General features: G+C 45.4%; 1 protein-coding gene and 1 non-coding gene across 2 annotated transcripts in view; both read right to left on the reverse strand.

The window, feature by feature from the left end:
• LOC126291593 (neuroglobin-like) overlaps positions 1 to 19,975 on the reverse strand; it is an 804,393-nt gene that overhangs the window by 119,607 nt on the left and 664,811 nt on the right. The gene's annotated exons all lie outside the window — the stretch shown is intronic.
• Positions 9,299 to 9,372, reverse strand: Trnap-ugg (transfer RNA proline (anticodon UGG)). Its single transcript has one exon. It is a non-coding gene; the product is annotated as a tRNA-Pro (tRNA).

Here is a 19,975-nt window from a genome sequence, read left to right on the forward strand (position 1 = left end):
GATGGCGCTGCCATAGAGACGGACCACATTCTGCTTCCCCCGATCCACGTATTAATATGTAACGCAGCCAATGAGATTGCTGCTAACGTAGAACCTTTTCTCATCGCGCATCACACTCGTGCAGTGATACATGAACGTGCGAGGTATTATAACGAGTGCACAGACCTCCAATTAGTCTGTCTGCATTTGTCTGCAACAGTCTGTACGAGTTCTACATTTGTCTGTACCAGTATATAGTCAGGTTTCAGTCGGAACCCGATAATATTACCATATTCCTGTATATAGCCATGAAGATATGTGTATAGACACTTTTGTCAAGTATCAGAGATATATGTGAGAATAAGATTGACATACCAATACCAAAGGAACTTCAGATTCTCAATTGTAAATAGCATCCAGAACCAAGTTAAGTAATTTTTATGCTTGTTATTATATTAATAAATGTGTGTGAAAATTAATCAAATTCTGTTTAAAGTTTGTCACTGTCAATCTGCTACTCTAAGCGTGCAAGTGGCATGTCTATCGTCTGACCTAACGGCAGAAGATAAACAAGCCACTATAAGACCACGAGACATATTGCTGACACTCGCCTACTTCCTTAGAGCGACAAATCAAATAATCTGATGGTGTTTGCACTGAAGGTCTTACAGTACGCACACCACAGCTGGCCACTAGATTTTGTAATGTATGAAAAGCAACTGATATTATTTACGACAACTGGCATGACTATGGATAGGAGAAATTAGTAAAAACTTTAAATTCAGATGAATGACTGTCAAAACTTATCTTTATAAGAAAGATTATTATTGAAAAATTATTGAAAAATATTTAGATGTGACTTTGATGTAACAATAGTACAAAATGAGTGTTGCAAATTACATATGCGCTCGGCAATAAATAATAATAATTTTTGCTTTTACCTTATACTACATCGCTCACGCACCGCCATCGTTCTCCACGACCGACCTTGGTAATTCCATACAGGACACCAGTGCCCTCTGTGAGCTATACAACTTGACATGAACCACGCGACTTCTACGGTCGCAGGTTCGAATCCTGCCTCGGGCATGGATGTGTGTGATGTCCTTAGGTTATTTAGGTTTAAGTAGTTCTAAGTTCTAGGGAACTGATGACCACAGATGTCAAGTCCCATAGTGCTCAGAGCCATTTGAACCATTTGAACAACTTGACAACTGCTCTCTAAGAGCGACCTGCCCCAACCGCCCGACTGCGAGCGATCACTGCTACTGCAGTCAACACTGCTCTCTGGTCTGCGATTCTGTTGTAGCATACATATCGCAGGCAGCGCGTAAGCAATCCATCGAAGTTACATCTTCTCGAGTGCACTAGCAATACATTCCTCAATCACGGACCTCTTACAGTGTAGCAGATTAAGTGATGATGTGAGGTCCGAGTGAAGCACGGTTAAATGGGGGAGGGGGGGGGGGCGGGGGGTGCCCCAGGGATCAGTGTTGGGGCCGCTCCTGTTCCTTATTTATACAAATGATATACCCCTAGTATTACTGGTAACTAAAATATTTCTGTTTGCTGATGACACTAGCTTGCTAGTAAAGAATGTCGTGTGTGATGCAGGCACTGTTTTAGATAGAGCAGTTCAAGACATAAGCTCATGATTTGTAGAAAATAAACTCACGCTAAATCACTCTAAAACTCAGTTTTTGCAGTTTCTAACACACAATTCAACAGAACTTAACGTTCTCATTAGCTGAATGGGCATATGATTAGTGAGACTGGACAGTTCAAATTTCCAGGCGTTCAGGTAGCTAGTAAACTGTTGTGGAGAGCCCACGTTCAAGATCTTGTTCAAAGACTTAATGCTGCCATTTTTGCTATTTGAACGGTATCTGAAGTAAGCGATAGTTCGACACGAAAAGTAAGTCTACTTTGTTCATTTTCATTCGCTTATAATGTATGATATTATATTTTGCTGTAATTCTTCCCAACCACGCCTGGAAGAAAACTTGCCTTCCAGCCGGCCCCAAGCCCAGATGAAGTGGGAGGGTTAATCGTTGGGCTAGCCATCCAACATTGTAAAAAAACTGACGGGTTCCTATACACTCACAGCCAGCCTCGTATTGGAATGAATGTAACGGAAAACCACCCAACCTTATGAATAAAGGACTGCGAACAGGTACATGGAAAAAAAAACACTGTACGCTGCAGGACAGACAAAGATACTTAATGAAGAACTAACAGAGTATAATATAGATATGACAGCCCCGCAGGAGGTAATATGGCCTGGACAAAGAATGCACAGAGAGAAAAACTACACGGTCATACACAGCGGAAACAAGCATGTTTGGGACAGGATTTGCAGTTCATAATAAAATACTGGTCAATGTGATGACACTAGAAAATGTCAATGAAAGAAAATGCCACATCATAATTAAAGGCACACATAGAAATATCTCGTTAATAAATGTCCGTGCCCCAACTGAGAACAAAGAGGAAGACAATAAAGGCGAATTTATGACACCTTAGACCAGGTGTACTCGAGGCTACCACAGTGACATCAAAATTGTGCTGGGAGATTTAAATGCCAATATAGGACAAGAACAGCAATGGGAACCATATATAGGCATGTTCAGCATGCACACTGAATCAAATCATAATGGTATAAGGCTCATCAGCTTCGCCACGGCTTATCAACTTCGCCACAGCTTGAAAAATGAAAATAACATCATTCCCCCATAAAGACATACATAAAGCAACATGGACCTCACCGGATGGATTAACTGGGAACCAAATAGACCATGTTTTGAGAAAGAAAAAACATAGAAAGGCAATAACAGATGTTAGGACAATGAGAGGGCCTGAGATAGGACAATTCTGTTGTGCTAATAAAGATGAAACAATCATTATCGAAACCACCAAGTAAGAACAACAGTGGTAAAAGAATCCAAAGAGTAGACGTGAGTAGGCTGAAAGAGGAGGAGGTGAATACACAGTTCAATGGGACGAGGAATTCCGCCTTATGCAATACACCTTGTTTCTGTCCTCTATCTATTTTCGTAGTAAGCACGGACATAACAAGAAGAAATGCGACACCGCAAGATGATTAAAGTGTTTAAGCTTAAAAACAGATTCACTGAATTAGAGAATGACTACAGAAAAGAAGATGAAGATATCAAAACAAAATGGAAGAAGATGACAACAGATATGAGGGAGAGAGGGTATGAACTACTAGGGGATAATAATAATAGCAATATAAAGCGCAAATAACGGTTCAATGAAACATGTAGGAAAGCACTACGGGACAGGAAGAGAGCCAGGCAGACAATGATGAACAATAACTACCATAAAGCCAAACAACATATTGGAAAGCCACGAGAGAAATGAGAAGTATAATAAGGCGAGAGAAAAGAGCATTGATATACAAACAGACCGCGAAGGCTGAGGAGGACTATAACAATAGTAAACAGCTTTACAGGACAATGAATAACTATAGAAAAGAGTGCAGAGCTATGTCTGTGATAATGAAGGACGAGATTGGAAAACTGATCACTACGAATGAAAGAAATTTACAGAATTGGAGGAAATACTTCAAGGAACTGCTGAACAACCGGATAGACACGTACAACGATGACAACAAGGCAGAAAACCATCAGAACGTACAACCATTAGTCGAAGAACCAACTCTGGTGGAGGTGAAAGAGGCAATAAAAAGACTAAAAAACGGGAAGGCCCCTAACAAAGACATGACATCAGCAGAGTTCATCAAAGATGGAGGAGAGAAGATACATGAATGGTTAGCTGAATTGATAAAAGAGGTACGGAGAAAACAAGTAATGACGGAGGAATGGAAAACTGCTGCTGTGTGTCCTATAGACAAGAAAAGTGACAAAATGCTTACACAGAACTACAGACGGATATCCCTCCTACTCACATGTTATAAAGTAATATCAAGAATCATACTGAACAGGCTCAACCCATACACTGAGGAGCCGGCCAAGGTGGCCGAGCGGTTCTAGGCTCTTCAGTCCGGAACCGCGCGCCTGCTACTGTTGCAGGTTCGAATCCTGCCTCGGGCACGGATGTTTGTGATGTCCTTAGGTTAGTTAGGTTTAAGTAGTTCTAAATTCTAGGGGACTGATGACCACAGAAGTTAAGTTCTATAGTATGAGAGCATTTTGAACCATGTTGTTGTTGTTGTGATCTTCAGTCCTGAGACTGGTTTGATGCAGCTCTCCATGCTAATCTATCCTGTGCAAGCTCCTGCATCTCCCAGTACATACTTCTGAATCTGCTTAGTTTATTCATCTCTTAGTCTCCCTCTACGATTTTTACCCCCCCACGCTACCCTCCAATGCAAAATTTGTGATCCCTTGATGCCTCAGGACATGTCCTACCAGCCGATCCCTTCTTCTAGTCACGTTGTGCCACAAACTTCTCTTCTCCCCAATCCTATTCAATACTTCCTCATTAGTTATGTGATCTATCCATCTAATCTTCAGCATTCTTCTGTAGCACCACATTTCGAAAGCTTCTATTCTCTTCTTGTCCAAACTAGTTATCGCCCATGTTTTACTTCCATATATGGCATCACTCCATACAAATACTTTCAGAAACGACTTCCTGACACTTAAATCTATACTCGATGTTAACAAATTTCTCTTCTTCTGAAACGCCTTTCTTGCCATTGCCAGTCTACATTTTATATCCTCTCTACTTCGACCATCATCAGTTATTTTGCTCCCCATATAGAAAAACTCCTTTACTACTTTAAGCGCCTTATTTCCAGCATCACCCGACTTAATTCGACTACATCTCTTTATCCTCGTTTTGCTTTTGTTGATGTTCATCTTATATCCTCCTTTCAAGACACTGTTCATTCCATTCAACTGTTCTTCCAAGTCCTGTGCTGTCTCTGACAGAATTACAATGTCATCGGCGAACCTCAAAGTTTTTATTTTTTCTCCCTTGATATTAATATCTACTCCAAATTTTTCTTTTGTTTCCTTTACTCAATATACAGATTGAATAACATCGGGGAGAGGATACAACCCTGTCTCACTCCCTACCCAACCACTGCTTCCCTTTCATGCCCCTCGACTGTTATAACTGCCATCTGCTTTCTGTATTTTACCCCTGCCACCTTTAGAATTTAAAAGAGAGTATTCTAGTCAACACTGTCAAAAGCTTTCTCTAAGTCTACGAATGTTAGAAACGTAGGTTTGCCTTTCCTTAATATTTCTTCTAAGGTAAGTCTTAAGGTCAGTATTGCCTCACGTGTTCCAACATTTATGCGGAATTCAAATTGATCTTCCTCGAGGTCGGCTTCTATCAGTTTTTCCATTTACATGTAAATAGTTCGTGTTAGTATTTTTCAGCTGTGACTTATTAAACTGATAGTTCGGCAATTTTCACATCTGTCAACACCTGCTTTCTTTGGGATTGGAATTATTATATTCTTCTTCTAGTCTGAGGGAATTTCGCCTGTCTCATACATCTTGCTCACCAGATGGTAGAGTTTTGTCAGGACTGGCTCTCCCAAGGCCGTCAGTAGTTCTAATGGAATGCTGTCTACTCCTGGGGCCTTGTTTCGACTCACGTCTTTCAGTGCTCTGTCAAACTCTTCACGCAGTATCGTATCTCCCATTTCATCTTCATCTACATCCTCTTCCATTTCCATAATATTGTACGCAAGTACTCCTGCCACCTTTCTGCTTTCAATTCTTTATCTTAGAACTGGGTATTCATCTGAGCTCTTGATAATCATATAAGTCGTTCTCTTATCTCCAAAGGTCTCTTTAATTTTCCTGTAGGCTCTATCAATCTTACCCCTAGTGAGATAAACCTTCACATCCTTACATTTGTCCTCTAGCCATGCGTGCTTAGCCATTTTGCACTTCCTGTCGATCTCATTTTTGAGACGTTTGTATTGATTTTTTCTAGCTTCATTTACTGCATTTTTATATTTTCTCCTTTCATCAATTAAATTAAACATTCCTTCTGTTACCCAAGGATTTCTACTAGCTCTTGTCTTTTTACCTACTTTGCAGCAGAGCTGCCTTCACTACTTCATCCCTCATAGTTACCCATTCGTCTTCTACTGTATTTATTTTCCCCATTCCTGCCAATTGTTCCTTTATGCTCTCCCTGAAACTCTGTACAACCTCTGGTTTAATCAGTTTATCCAGGCCCCATCTCCTTAAATTCCCACCTTTTTGCAATTTCTTCAGTTTTAATCTACATTTGAACCATACATTGAGGAAATATTGAACACAGCGCAAGCAGGGTTCAGAAAAGGTAAATCAACAATCGACCAAATATTCACACTAAGACAAATATTAGTCAGGATCTGGGAGCACAATTGTGATACCTTTCACCTGTTTATAGATTTCAACAAAGCATGTGACAGCATAGTAAGAGAGGAAATGTGGAGGATAATGGTAGAGTGTGGGATACCTGAAAAGCTGATAAAGCTAAGTAAAATGTGTGTGTTGGAATTGAATTGTAGAGTGAAAGTACAGAAAGAGTTCTCAGAAGCATTTGAAGTAAAAACAGTAGTGAGACAGGGAGATATTATATTATCAACGCTGTTCACTTTGGCGCTCAACGACACCCTGAGGAGAGTAAGATGTGAAAGTGCAGGAGTCACCATAGGAAAAAAGATTAATGCCCTGACTTTTGCGGATTATATTGTGCTGATCGAAAATAATATAGAAGACCTGGAGAAAATGGGGACTGTGCCAACGGAAGAAGTTAAGAAAGAAGGTCTAAGTATAAATTAAAGTAAAACTAAGTTCATGGTAGCTAGTAGCAGAAATGAAATGAAAGGATCGTGTGGCATTGATGGCCGGGAGGGCACATAATCTAACAACACAGAAAACAGACACATTCACGTACCTCGGTATCAACATCAGCTAACAAAACCTTATAGAACAAGAGATAGTAACAAGACTTCAAGCTGGAGGAAGATGTCTAGGAGCTATGCACAACATCATAAGGTCGATGTTACTATGTAGGGAGGGAAGAATAAGGTTATGTCAGACCATCATCAAGCCAATAGTGTGCTGTGCGAGTGAGACATGGACCCTGGCAAAGAAAACACAGAAAAAACTCATCACTTTCGAAAATAAAGTACTCAGAAAAATATATGGACCAGTGAAAGAAAATGAACAGCGGAGAATAAGGAAAGGCAGAGGACTCTGACAATTATACACACTGCCCGACGTCGTAGCGAGTGTGAAAATTATGATGGTTGGGACATGTGGGGAGGAGAGGGAAGAACACGATAATAAAGGCTGTAATGGATGGAGAAGCTGAAGAAAAGACAGCACTGGGACGGCCGAGAATGAGATGGAAGGATAATACCGTGGGGGACATGCAGTTACTGGGTCTGGGGGATGAAGCTGCAGGTGACAGGAAAGTGTGGATGGCTGGAATGAGTGAGGCCGAGGACCGGATGCGATTTGGATGCCCAGTATAAGTCAGAATGTAAGTAATTCTTAACATTCCCAAAGGGTGTTTTTGGCTCAGAAACGGGTGGTTCGGGCAATAAGTGGTATAAGTTCGCGAACCTCTTGCCGACCCTTGTACATTAGTCTGGGTATTCTCAATATGTACGTTCTTTGCTGTCGTTTCTTCTTAACAATATCAGCTTATTTCCAACAATCAGCAGCTTCCACTCATTGAGTACTAGGAAGAAATCCAATGTGCATTTGAATCCAACTTCCTCGATTTCTGTGCAGAACGGCGTTCAGTACACTCCTGCATTCATTTGCAAGTGCAATTAAAAAGAAGAGAAACAGCAAAATTCGTTCGGAAACCGAACATGGGTTTTCCGCTCCCCAGCCAAATGCCTTGGCTGTTGCGCTAGCGCCGCTTTCGTTCAGCAGCCCCTAACTTATGGGCATGTAAGAGTCAGTCGTAACACTTCCTAATTCGATTTCTAGGAAAATATGGATTTGAGGAACCCCACATAGGTTGATAAAAAACGCTCAATTATTTATCGATCCCGTCAATTCTGAGTCGATCGTGTGTACTGAGGTTTAAGCGTGGTTTTCCTCAAAGACGGGAAGGTCTTTTATTTTAGGTTTCACACGAGCGACATGGCAAATATGAGCCGAATCAGTTGGCTATGTCTGAGGCCTTTCCGTTGTTAGCAGAAAACATTACACAAACAATCTTCGTTATTTGAATACGCCCATTGTTTTGTAGGGCAGATGTGGTCTCACACGAGCATGAGTGATATGTGTCGTAGAAACATGGATAACAATTATTTTCACGACATCGAGCACAGTGTATAAATGCTGCAATTTTATATGTGTCATCTTAACGCTGCTTTGTGAACCACGTAGAACTGACCTGGAGCCTAGTTAAGGGATCTGTCGAAAGAAATAACAAGACATGTAAGCTGCCAAACGTACTGAAACTAATGCACGAAGCGTTGTGGCACGTCACTGACGAACGATGGCGAAATGCAGAACAGCACGTCATAAAAGAGAAGGAAATGTGGACTTTTTGGTGGCTTGGGATTTTACCGCTCATCACCTCGTTATCAACGTAGCAGTACTGAAATGTATTGCTCGGAGTCCGAAATGCAAGGATTTCAAAGATTGCCAGATGATTGACTGTGATACCTCTGGTGGCTTCAGTATTTCACTACATCGGAAATCAGCAGTAAGTTTTTACGCCATACGTAGCTCAATGCAGAAACTTTCCCCTGGTTGAAGTCACAAATTTTCTTCACTCTTGTTTTTAAATACAATACTACTTTGGATAAGATCGAGGGCATCTTTTGTTTTCAGTCAGGTCACCTAAGAAGCCTACCGCCTAGGGTTTGTGATACATAATTTGCTTCTACTTGAAGATTAAATGACATTCAAAACTACATTGTTCTCTGTTCGTCTCTTTTCACGTCTTTACTCCAACTGTTCACACCACTGCAAGTTAGTTGGATCACTCTCTTGGCCAGGGCTGTCCAAGTCAAAAGCGCCAGTAAAGCTGTTGTCTCGTATCATCGCTGAGTTCATGTACGCCTAACGCACAGGATTAAACATATCCTCATTATCGTACTTGACTGTACTCGAGACGCTGCACGTGAAATGAAAGTCAATGACGTTCCAGCAAGCGCGGAAGAATACATACTGTAATGTTTACGTGAGGTTTATTCTTATAGTACACACAGTATATTTGCCCAGATTCCAGACTGTGTATCACTGGAAGAGTCTTCAGGAAATGTAGTTCATCAATGTATAGAAGTAGAATGAAATGAACACCCTTAGCTCCTTACAGGGGTTGACATAAATCAACGGGGACAGATGAAAAAGTGTGCCCCGACCGGGACTCGAACCCGGAATCTCCTGCTTCCATGGCAGACGCTCTATCCACCTGAGCCACCGAGGACACAGAGCATAGCGCGACTGCAGGGATTTATCTCTGGCACGCCTCCCGCGAAACCCACATTCTCAACGTATTGTCCCGTACCACATTCGTAGTGCCCCTGTCCATTATACTCATTACTCGCGGCGCGTTGCCGATTCTCGTAAGAGTTCGGGCACTGTTTGTGCATTCGCACAGAAGAAGAAGGTCAAGTGGCCGGTGAGCCTTAACTACACTCCTGGAAATGGAAAAAAGAACACATTGACACCGGTGTGTCAGACCCACCATACTTGCTCCGGACACTGCGAGAGGGCTGTACAAGCAATGATCACACGCACGGCACAGCGGACACACCAGGAACCGCGGTGTTGGTCGTCGAATGGCGCTAGCTGCGCAGCATTTGTGCACCGCCGCCGTCAGTGTCAGCCAGTTTGCAGTGGCATACGGAGCTCCATCGCAGTCTTTAACACTGGTAGCATGCCGCGACAGCGAGGACGTGAACCGTATGTGCAGTTGACGGACTTTGAGCGAGGGCGTATAGTGGGCATGCGGGAGGCCGGGTGGACGTACCGCCGAATTGCTCAACACGTGGGGCGTGAGGTGTCCACAGTACATCGATGTTGTCGCCAGTGGTCGGCGGAAGGTGCACGTGCCCGTCGACCTGGGACCGGACCGCAGCGACGCACGGATGCACGCCAAGACCGTAGGATCCTTCGCGATGCCGTAGGGGACCGCACCGCCACTTCCCAGCAAATTAGGGACACTGTTGCTCCTGGGGTATCGGCGAGGACCATTCGCAACCGTCTCCATGAAGCTGGGCTACGGTCCCGCACACCGTTTGGCCGTCTTCCGCTCACGCCCCAACATCGTGCAGCCCTCCTCCAGTGGTGTCGCGACAGGCGTGAATGGAGGGACGAATGGACACGTGTAGTCTTCAGCGATGAGAGTCGCTTCTGCCTTGGTCCCAATGATGGTCGTATGCGTGTTTGGTGCCGTGCAGGTGAGCGCCACAGTCAGGACTGCATACGACCGAGGCACACAGGGCCAACACCCGGCATCATGGTGTGGGGAGCGATCTCCTACACTCGCTGTACACCTCTGGTGATCGTCGAGGGGACACTGAATAGTGCACGGTGCATCTAAACAGTCATCGAACCCATCGTTCTACCATTCCTAGACCGGCAAGGGAACTTGCTGTTCCACCAGGACAATGCACGTCCGCATGTATCCCGTGCCACCCAACGTGCTCTAGAAGGTGTAAGTCAACTACCCTGGCCAGCAAGATCTCCGGATCTGTCCCCCATTGAGCATGTTTGGGACTGGATGAAGCGTCATCTCACGCGGTCTGCACGTCCAGCACGAACGCTGGTCCAACTGAGGCGCCAGGTGGAAATGGCATGGCAAGCCGTTCCACAGGACTACATCCAGCATCTCTACGATCGTCTCCATGGGAGAATAGCAGCCTGCATTGCTGCGAAAGGTGGATATACACTGTACTAGTGCCGACATTGTGCATGCTCTGTTGCCTGTGTCTATGTGCCTGTGGTTCTGTCAGTGTGATCATGTGATGTATCTGACCCCAGGAATGTGTCAATAAAGTTTCCCCTTCCTGGGACAATGAATTCACGGTGTTCTTATTTCAATTTCCAGGAGTACGTTAGACTAGTACTTGAATATTGCTTGTTTGTGTCGACACTTACAGAGGACAGCGCGGTTCATTGGTTCATTACAGTCTCATTTAGTCAGCACGAAAGTGCCGCAGAAATGATCGACGCTGCAAGAAGGTATTGTGCTTCATGGTGTGACTTATTCTTAAACTTCGAGAGTGTACGTTCCCAGAAGAGTCAACAAATATGTTGCTACCCAGTACGCGTATCTTGCGAGAAGACCGCGAAGATATATTTAGAGATACTAGAAATCTACCGGCAGTCGTTCTTCCCGCGAACTATTCGCGACTGGAGCAGGAAAGGGAGGAAATGGCAGTGGTACACGAAGTACCCTCCACCATACGCCGCAGACTGACTTAAGGGGTATAGGTGTAGGTGTAGAAAGACCTGCGACAGACATGGGTATCGCAAGTTGTTGACAAGCCCCTGTAGATTGTGTGCAATAGATACACTGAAGAACCAAAGCAACTACTCGTATAGCGACCCCGCGAGCAAGTAGACGTATCGCAAGACGACGTGGCATGGACTCGTCTAATGTCTGAAGTAGTGCTGGAGGGAACTGACACCGTGACTCCTGCAGCATGGCCATAAATCTGTAAGAGTACGAGGGGTGGAGATCTCTTCTTCTGAACAGCACGTTGCAAGGCATCCCAGATATGCTCAATAATGTTCATGTCTTGGGAGTTTGGTGGTCAGAGGAAATGTTCAAATTCAGAAGTAACTTCCTGGAGCCACTCTGTAGCGATTCTGGACGTACGGGTTGTCGTATTTTCCTGCTGGAATTGCCCAATGAATGCACAATGAACATGAATGGATGCAGATTATCAGACGGGATACTTACGTACGTGTCACCTGTCACAGTCGTATCTAGACGTATCTCGGTTCCCATTTCACTCCAAACTGCACTCGCCCCACACCATTATACAGTCTCCACCAGCTTGAACGGTCTATGGTTTCGTGAGATTGTCTCCATACCCGTACACGTCCATCCGCTCGATACAATTTGAAACGAGACCCGTCCGAACACTCAACATGTTTCCAGTCATCAATAATCCAATGTCGGTTTTGAAAGGCTCGGGGGAGCTGTAAAGCTTTGTGTCGTGCAGTCATCAAGGGTACACGAGTGGGCCTTCGGCTCCGAAAGCTCATATCGATGACCTTTCCTTGAATTGTTCGCACGCTGACACTTGTTGATGGCCCAGCACTGAAATCTGCATCAATGTGGGGAACAGTTCCACTTCTAGAGTGAGATTTTCACTCTGCAGCGGAGTGCGCGCTGATATGAAACTTCCTGGCAGATTAAAACTGTGTGCCCGACCGAGACTCGAACTCGGGACCTTTGCCTTTCGCGGGCAGATGCTCTACCATCTGAGCTACCGAAGCACGACTCACGCCCGGTACTCACAGCTTTACTTCTGCCAGTACCTCGTCTCCTACCTTCCAAACTTTACAGAAGCTCTCCTGCGAACCATGCAGAACTAGCACTCCTGAAAGAAAGGATATTGCGGAGACATGGCTTAGCCACAGCCTGGGGGATGTTTCCAGAACGAGATTTTCACTCTGCAGCGGAGTGTGCGCTGATATGAAACTTCCTGGCAGATTAAAACTGTGTGCCCGACCGAGACTACAGCTACAGTTTTAATCTTCCAGGAAGATTCATATCAGCGCACACTCCGCTGCAGAGTGAAAATCTCATTCTGGAAACATCCCCCAGGTTGTGGCTAAGCCATGTCTCCACAATATCCTTTCTTTCAGGAGTGCTAGTTCTGCAAGGTTCGCAGGAGAGCTTCTGTAAAGTTTGGAAGGTAGGAGACGAGGTACTGGCAGAAGTGAAGCTGTGAGTACCGGGCGTGAGTCGTGCTTCGGTAGCTCAGATGGTAGAGCACTTGCCCGCGAAAGGCAAAGGTCCCGAGTTCGAGTCCCGGTCGGGCACACAGTTTTAATCTGCCAGGAAGTTTCAGTTCCACTTCTGTCACGCTGAACGATTTTCTTTAGTCGTCGTTGGTGCAGTTCTTGAAGAGGCTTTTCCCGGCCGCAACGATGTCGAAGATGTGATGTTTTACCGGCCTCCTCACTCGTGAAGTGGTCGTATGGGCAATCCCAACCTCATCGCTACCTCGTAGACGCTGTGTCCCATCGCCCGTGCGTCGGCTATAACAAAATGTCTCTGAGCACTATGGGACTTAACATCTGAGGTCACCAGCCCCATAGACTTAGAACTACTTAAACCTAACTAGCCTAAGGACATCACAGACATCCATGCTCGAGGCAGGATTCGAACCTGCAACCGTAGCAGCAGCTCGTTTCCGGGATGAAGCGCTTAGAACCGCTAGGCTACAGCGGCCGGTGACTATAACACCACGTTCAGACTCACTTAAATCTTGATAACACACCGTTGTAGCAGCAGTAACTAACAACAGCGCCAGACACTTGTTGTCCTACATAGGCGTTTCCGACCGCAGCGCCTTATTCTGCCTGTTTACATATCTTTGTGTTTGAATACGCATGCGTGTACCAGTTTCTTAGGCGATTCAGTGCATAATGCCGATGTTTATTATACCTTTACAACTGGCGTGTATCCGTATTCCTATCCTTGGGCCGTGTACCATTTTAGAACTTCTTGCGCTTCGACCACTAATGAAATCTGACTCCATCGCCGTGTATAACAAGTGATTCAGCGTTTCCTGTGCCACCGCGGCGTAGATATTGGCTCTGACAACGTGATTAGCGCCGTGGGAGCTCAGAAAGCTAAGCAGGGGCTTTACAACTTCCTAACAAGGCTATTAACGGGATTTCAGCGCTGTAAACGATATCGGAGGGGGAGGGATATACGTTCACTGGAGGGTTTGTGAAGGAGACTGGAGGAAGTCGATTGAAATGATGGAGAAGATAAGACGGTGGACGTTGGAAGTCCCGAAAGTAACGCTGGACGGACGTTCTGTGCCTACATCCTCAGAGACCACTAGTATTAGCCACGTGGGTCAAGACCAAAAGTTGCGTCCCACCATTCGTGCAGATCGCCATGAGCCAAAGTGAGTCTTGGAAACCCAAATCAAATTTCTCGCATTTCTTACTGAGCAGTAGCGCATTTCGACTACATATCTGTCATTTTTTGATGCGATTTTCGTGAATTGCCACTCAAATCTCACCAACCGACGTATAATCCCCCCCCCTCCCCCCGTTAAGCTGTTCTTCTGCAATGTCGTTAGATTTACGAATTCACCATCTTTAACAATCTTTTATAAAATATCTATACTTAAGAATTTACACTCCTGGAAATGGAAAAAAGAACACATTGACACCGGTATGTCAGACCCACCATACTTGCTCCGGACACTGCGAGAGGGCTGTACAAGCAATGATCACACGCACGGCACAGTGGACACACCAGGAACCGAGGTGTTGGCCGTCGAATGGCGCTAGCTGCGCAGCATTTGTGCACCGCCGCCGTCAGTGTCAGCCAGTATGCCGTGGCATACGGAGCTCCATCGCAGTCTTTAACACTGGTAGCATGCCGCGACAGCGTGGATGTGAACCATATGTGCAGTTGACGGACTTTGAGCGAGGGCGTATAGTGGGCATGCGGGAGGCCGGGTGGACGTACCGCCGAATTGCTCAACACGTGGGGCGTGAGGTCTCCACAGTACATCGATGTTGTCGCCAGTGGTCGGCGGAAGGTGCACGTGCCCGTCGACCTGGGACCGGACCGCAGCGACGCACGGATGCACGCCAAGACCGTAGGATCCTACGCAGTGCCGTAGGGGACCGCACCACCACTTCCCAGCAAATTAGGGACACTGTTGCTCCTGGGTTATCGGCGAGGACCATTCGCAACCGTCTCCATGAAGCTGGGCTACGGTCCCTCACACCGTTAGGCCGTCTTCCGCTCACGCCCCAACATCGTGCAGCCCGCCTCCAGTGGTGTCGCGACAGGCGTGAATGGAGGGACGAATGGAGACCTGTCGTCTTCAGCGATGAGAGTCGCTTCTGGCTTGGTGCCAATGATGGTCGTATGCGTGTTTGGCGCCGTGCAGGTGAGCGCCACAATCAGGACTGGATACGACCGAGGCACACAGGGCCAACACCCGGCATCATGGTGTGGGGAGCGATCTCCTACACTGGCCGTACACCTCTGGTGATCGTCGAGGGGACACTGAATAGTGCACGGTACATCCAAACCGTCGTCGAACCCATCGTTCTACCATTCCTAGACCGGCAAGGGAACTTGCTGTTCCAACAGGACAATGCACGTCCGCATGTATCCCGTGCCACCCAACGTGCTCTAGAAGGTGTAAGTCAACTACCCTGGCCAGCAAGATCTCCGGATCTGTCCCCCATTGAGCATGTTTGGGACTGGATGAAGCGTCGTCTCACGCGGTCTGCACGTCCAGCACGAACGCTGGTCCAACTGAGGCGCCAGGTGGAAATGGCATGGCAAGCCGTTCCACAGGACTACATCCAGCATCTCTACGATCGTCTCCATGGGAGAATAGCAGCCTGCATTGCTGCGAAAGGTGGATATACACTGTACTAGTGCCGACATTGTGCATGCTCTGTTGCCTGTGTCTATGTGCCTGTGGTTCTGTCAGTGTGATCATGTGATGTATCTGACCCCAGGAATGTGTCAATAAAATTTCCCCTTGCTGGGACAATGAATTCACGGTGTTCTTATTTCAATTTCCAGGAGTGTATATTTATGAAGAGAACCAGAATTTCGCGTGCGGTATGTAAGTAGAAACTAGGAGGCCTGCATTTTTCTTGAAGTATGATTGTTAAATACGAGTTGATTAATATCTACTTGATAAATTACATATTTAAATGATCTAAGTATTCAAACCGAAAGAAATTATAGGGCATAATGAGGTCTACGCTGTCGCCCCATAGCGAACATAGCTACCATTCTACGTCACTACCGATTACGCTACACATGTAGCTTGAATATAAGCTCCTCGAAAAACGCCAGAGCTGATTTTTCTTTGTAAGCTTCTCGACATTAAAGGTGTTCCGCGAGCATGTTTCACGACTAAGCAGGAAGTGGCGTCATCCATTTTCACAGTACGTATGAAGAGAGAGGCAATCAGAGCTCAAGTACACTACGTGATCAAAAGTATCCAGACACCTGTCTGAAGAAGGCTTAAAAGTTCGTGGCACCCTCCACCGGTAATGCAGGAATTCAATATGGCGTTGCCCCCCCACCGTAGCCCTGATGGCAGCTTCCACTCTCGCAGGCATACGTTCAATGGGGTGCTGGAAGGGGTTTCATGGCGAATGGCAGCACGTTCTTCACGGAGTTCTGCACTGAGGAGAGGTACCGATGTCTGTCGGTGATGCCTGCACGATGTCGACGTTCGAAAACATCCCAAAGGTGTTCCCTAGGGGACTCTGCAGGTCAGTCCATTACACGGATGTTATTGTCGTGCAACAACTCTGCCACAGGCCGTGCATTATGAAAGAGGCAATCGCCATCCACGAACTGCTCTTAACGGTGGGAAGCAAGAAGATGCTTAAAATATCAATGTAGGCCTGTGCTGTGGTAGTGCCACGAGAACACGAGAAACAACAAGGGGTGCAAGCTCCCTCCACGAAAAACACGACTACACCGTAACACCACCGCCTCCGTCCGCCCCCGGTAGATTTTCTCCGCTCAGGTGTTGTGTTGTGTTTGATTCCCATCGACGCCCAAGTCGCCGAAGTGGCGTCCAATCGAAACACTTGCACCCGGCGAACGGTCTACTCGACGGGAGGCCCTAATCACACAACATTTACATTTTACAATCGCCTCCGAATTTTACTATTGGCACTACACACGCTGGCAGATGACGTTCACCGGGAATTCACCATACCCACACCTTGCCTTCGGCTCGCCACATTGTGTACCATGATTCGTCACTCTACACAACGTTTTTCTACAGTTCAGTCGTCCAATATTTACGCTCCTTACACCAAGCGAGATGTCGTTTGCTCTTTACCGGCGTGATGTGTGGTTTATGAATGCTCGCTCGACCATGAATACCAAGTTTTCTCACCTCCCGCCTAACTGCCATAGTACTTGCAGTGGATCCTGATGCAGTTTGGAATTCCTGAGTGATGGTCTGGATAGCTGTCTGCCTATTACACATTACGACCCTCTTCAACTATCGGTGGTCTCTGTGTCAACAGGCGAGGTCGGCCTGTACGCTTCTGTGCTGTATATGTCTCTTCACGTTTCCACTTCACTATCCAATTGCAAACAGTGGACCTAGGAATGTGTAGGTGTGTGGAAATCGCACGTACAGACGTATGACACAAATGACACCTAATCACCTGACCACGTTCGAAGTCCGTGAGTTCCGCGGAACGCCCGATTCTGCTCTCTTACGATGTCTAATGACTACTGAGGTCGTTGATATGGAGTACCTGGCAGTAGGTGGCAGCACAATGCACCTTGTATGAAAAACGTATGAATTTGGGGGTGTCCGGATACTTTTGATCACATAGCATACCTTTCACGGAGACGGTGACAGTACACGAGTTTTTGAAAAAAAAAAAACACCATTACGTAGCTAAAGTACTATTAAGAAGAACGTGGATGGCTGTTAATTCATCAGAATCTCTTATTGTTTCATTTACAGTGACATTGTAATATAATACACAGATCTGACCTACTTCCAAGAGGGAAACAACACGAGTCTATGAGAGTTACGGTTGTTGGCCATAGCGATTGTGTTTGTTTACATCAGATTTGTTCTTATGATGAACGGAGTATAATTTTATGTTGTCGTTCCATTTCAAATCGCTCCGTACACATACCCCTACATATTTTACTGCAGCAGTTGTGTAATCATACAAATATGGGTACGTATAAGCAATATGCTATATTTGTTTACGTTGACGGTCAATTGCCATTTCCTGCACGAAGGATCGATCTTCTGCGGGTCTTCCTGTGTTTCTCCAAAAATGTTGTAGCGTCGTGGATTATCTGTATACAACAACATCGTCGGCGGAAAGCTTCGTGGAACTAGCAGCGATATACTTTGTGAAAAGTGTGGCTGTGTAACACCTCGCTGGGGCAGGCCTGAAGTTTTACGTGTTAAGTCCTCTCTCCATTCAGAATGACATGCTCCGGCCGGTGTGAACGAGCGATTCTAGGCGCTTCAGTCCGGAACCGCGCGACTGCTACTATCGCAGGTTCGAATCCTGCCCCGGGCATGGATGTGTGTGATGTCCTTAGGTTAGTTAGGTTTAAGTAGTTCTATGTTCTAGGGGACTGATGACCTCAGATGTTAAGTCCCATAGCGCTCAGAGCCATTTGAACCATCTGAGCTGTGTTCTGTTCGCTAGACTCTCTTCAACCAGTTGATCTAATATTGTGTACCGTCGTATTTTATTCATGAATGATTATAAAGGATCCGCCTCGATTGCAAATAGAAACCGTATGTAGATCTAGGTTTCGGCGCGGATAACCACGCCTTATTCTTCGGAACACACTAAAACTACGAACTGTCTAAAGAGGCGCCCACAAGAGCAAAAGACTCGCATACAATGTAAAATAAACGTTACATGTGTAGCATGTCAATAGCTGTACTTGGCTCAAACGTCAGAAGCGTGCTTCCTCACCCCAGCCAACGGTCGGCGGGTTCTCAGGCAGTTTGTAGTTTTAGTGTGTTCCGAAGAAGGCGTGTTTATCCGTGCCGAAACCTAGATCTACATACGGTTTCTATTTGCAATCGAGGCGGATCCTTTATAATAATTAAGTAATTCACGATTGCTGACGCGCTGCAATGTTAAAAGTTCTTTTATTCATTAGGTAGCAGTGTGGAACTGTAGTAAATACCTTGCGGAAGTCAAGAAACGTGTCATTTACCTGGGCGTCTGTATGTTACTGCTTTCTTGTTCTCGTGGTCGAACAGGACGGGCTGGGTTTCACACTATCGTTGTTTTCGGAGCTCATGTTGGTTCCTATAGATATTTTCTGACACGGAAATTTCAGTGCGAGCGAGTATAAAACAAGTTCCAAAATTCTGCAAGAGACCGACGTCATAGATATAACCCTACAATTTTATGCGTTTGTACAACGACGCTTCTTGAAAATGGAAATGACATGCGCTTTTTCCAATTCTGAGGCACAATAGCTATGCTTCACTGCTGTTAAAAGAGGAGCAAGTTCTTTCACATACTGCACGTGTGACGGCGCATGTATGAATATCATTATCGATCAACCAGAATCGGTTTTCGTTCCATGAGTTGGCAATGCGTGTATTTACTGTGGACAGTCTGTCCAAAGGCTGACGCCTAAGTTACAATGAATTGTGTGTAATGGTATGCCACCTAGCGTCAATTGTACGAAACAAAGTAGAGTGACATCATGTGCCGAGAGGTTTACAATAGAGCGCTGTCAGTTAGCGACAAAAATATGAACATAATGCATTCTTTTCTGTGTTGTATATAAAATTTATTATTCGTTAAAATGTTTAACATTGAGAGTTTCCTATATGTAAAACAAAGAACTCAGTAATACTGCAAAAAGCATTAAGTACTTGAAGAGAGAAAAATGTCTATGACTTATTTGCTGTGACTTGCGTTAGGGGATGTACCATGGGACAAAGGACGCTATGCAACCCCATCTTTTAAAAGTTTTTATTGGTTTCTTTCATTTTTCTTTACAACGTTTAAGGTTAGTTGACCAAACCACTCCCAATCATTCGGTATCTATGTATAGAAGTATAGCAGTTGTTGTTGTTGTTGTTGTGGTCTTCAGTCCTCAGACTGCTTTGAAGCAGCTCTCCATGCTAATCTATCCTGTGCAAGCTCCTTCATCTCCCAGTACCTACTACAACCTACATCTTTCTGAATCTGCTTAGTGTATTCATCTCTTGGTCTCTCTATACGATTTTTACCCTCCACACTGCCCTCCAATGCTAAATTTGTGATCCCTTGATGCCTACGAACATGTCCTACCAACCGATCCCTTCTTCTAGTAT

The sequence above is a fragment of the Schistocerca gregaria genome, chromosome 9 (assembly GCF_023897955.1).
Source record: "Schistocerca gregaria isolate iqSchGreg1 chromosome 9, iqSchGreg1.2, whole genome shotgun sequence".
NCBI lineage: Eukaryota > Metazoa > Arthropoda > Insecta > Orthoptera > Acrididae > Schistocerca > Schistocerca gregaria.